This window comes from Pongo pygmaeus, chromosome 7 (genome assembly GCF_028885625.2).
Source record: "Pongo pygmaeus isolate AG05252 chromosome 7, NHGRI_mPonPyg2-v2.0_pri, whole genome shotgun sequence".
NCBI lineage: Eukaryota > Metazoa > Chordata > Mammalia > Primates > Hominidae > Pongo > Pongo pygmaeus.
Window position 1 is genome coordinate 11,885,319 of NC_072380.2, and position 2,258 is coordinate 11,887,576.

The 2,258-nt window shown below is 46.1% G+C and overlaps 1 non-coding gene across 1 annotated transcript; it reads right to left on the reverse strand.

The window, feature by feature from the left end:
* Positions 1-323: 323 nt before the first annotated feature.
* On the reverse strand, positions 324-457 carry LOC129043301 (small nucleolar RNA SNORA70). The gene has a single exon (XR_008504393.1). It is a non-coding gene; the product is annotated as a small nucleolar RNA SNORA70 (small nucleolar RNA).
* Between the last annotated feature and the right edge of the window lie 1,801 nt (positions 458-2,258).

Consider the following 2,258-nt stretch of genomic DNA (forward strand, 5'->3'; position numbering starts at 1 on the left):
GGTGTACTTGACCCCACAGTTTTCTGGGATAAGCTGCTTCTCAGCCATCATGTCTTCAGATTCATCCACACTGAACTTGGTAAAGTCCCACTTCCTTTGGCAGCCAAGGAACTTGAACTTGGCCTTGCATAGGGCCTCAATCACATGCTGCTTGTTCTGCAGCTTGGTGCGGACGGACATAATGACTTGGATGGACATGATGACTTGGCTAATGTGAACCCTGGCCACAGCACCCTGGGGCTTTCCAAAGGCACCTCGAATACCTTTTCGGAGTCTACATTGAGGGTAGTGCAAGGTCAGGGACGTGAACATCCACCTGAAAGCCGTGTCTCTGAGGTCCCTTAGAGCAACCCATATAAGAAACAGGCTGCATACACTACCAAGGAAGCTGCCATTTGCAGCTATTGCACGCTGGGCCTCATGAGGAAAGGAACTCCATCAGCTCAATTGGCTGCAGCCCTTTATCATTTTTACATGTAGCCTACTATCTGTTTCTTCTTCATATACAACCATATGTGTATATTACCTTTTTATGGTAACAAAATATATATGCCAATTGGAATATATTTCTTTAAATATAAATATATTATATAAATAAATATATAAATAAATTATAAATATAAATAATTTCTTTAAAAAGCATCTTGTATTTGTTTTTAAGAAAATGCGTTTGAAAATAAAATCTGATATGGTTTGGCCCTGTATCCCCACCCGAATCTCATCTTGTAGCTTCCACAATTCCCTTGCATTGTGGGAGGAACCCAGTGGGAGATAATTGAATCTTGGGGGCGAGTCTTTCCTGTGCTATTCTCATGATAGTGAATACAGTTTACCTGCACAAGCTCTCTGGACATCCATGTAAGATGTGACTTGCTCCTCCTTGCCTTCCACCATGGTTGTGAGGCATCCCCAGCCACGCAGAACTGTGAGCTCTCCATTAAACCTCTTTCCTTTGTAAACTGCCCATTCTCAGGTATGTCTTTATCAGCAGTGTGAAAACAGACTAATACAGTAGATTGGTACCAGTAGAGTTGGGTGTTGCTGGAAAGATACTCGAAAATGTGAAAATGACTTTAGACCTGGGTAACAGGCAGAGGATGGAACAATTTGGAGGGCTCAGAAGAAGACAGGAAAATGCGGGAAAGTTTGGAACTTCCTAGGGACTTTTTGAATGGTTTTGACAAAAATGCTGATAGTGATATGAACAATAAGATCCAGGCAGAGGTGGCCTCAGATGGAGGTGAGGAACTTGTTGGGAACTGGACCAAAGGTGACTTTTGTTATGTTTTAGCAAAGAGACTTGGCGGCATTTTGTCCCTGCCCTAGAGATTGTGGAACTTTGAGCTTGCGAGAGATGATTTAGAGTATCTGGGGGAAGAAATTTCTAAGCAGCAAAGCATTCAAGAGGAGACTTGGGTGTTGTTAAAGACATTCAGATTTAAAAGGGAAACAGAGCATAAAAGTTTGGAAAATTTGCAGCTTGACAATGCAATAGAAAGAAAATCTTATTGTCTGAGGGGAAACTCAAGCCAGCTGCAGAAATTTGCATAAGTAACGAGGAGCCGAATGTTAATCTCCAAGACAATGGGGAAAATATATCCAGAGCACGTCAGAGGTTTTCACGGCAGCCCATCCCATCACGGCCCCAGAGGCCTAGCAGAAAAAGCGGTTTCATGTGCCAGGCCCAGGGTCCCTATGCTGTGTGCAGCCTAGGGACTTAGTGTCTTGTGTCCCAGCCACTTCAACCATGGCTGAAAGGGGCCAATGTGGAGCTCAGGCTGTGGCTTCAGAGGGTGCAAGCGTCAAGCCTTGGCAGCTTCCATGTGGTGTTGAGACTGCCAGTACACAGAAGTCAAGAATTGAGGTTTGGGAACCTCCTCCTAGATTTCAGAGGATGTATGGAAACGCCTGGATGCCCAGGCAGAAGTTTGCTGCAGGTGTGGGGCTCTCATGGAGAACCTCTGCTAGGGCAGTGCAGAAGGGAGATGGGGGGTCAGAGACCCCACACAGAGTCTCTACTGGGGCACTGCCTAGTGGAGCTGTGCCCAGAAGAGGGCCACCATCCTCCAGACCCCAGGATTGTAGATCCACCAATAGCTTGCACCATGTACCTCAAAAAGCTGGAAACGCTCAATGCCAGCCTGTGAAAACAGCCGGGAGGGAGGCTGTACTCTGCTAAGCCATAGAGGCAGAGCTGCCCAAGACCATGAGAACCCACCTCTTGCATCAGCATGACCTGGATGTGAGACATGGAGTCA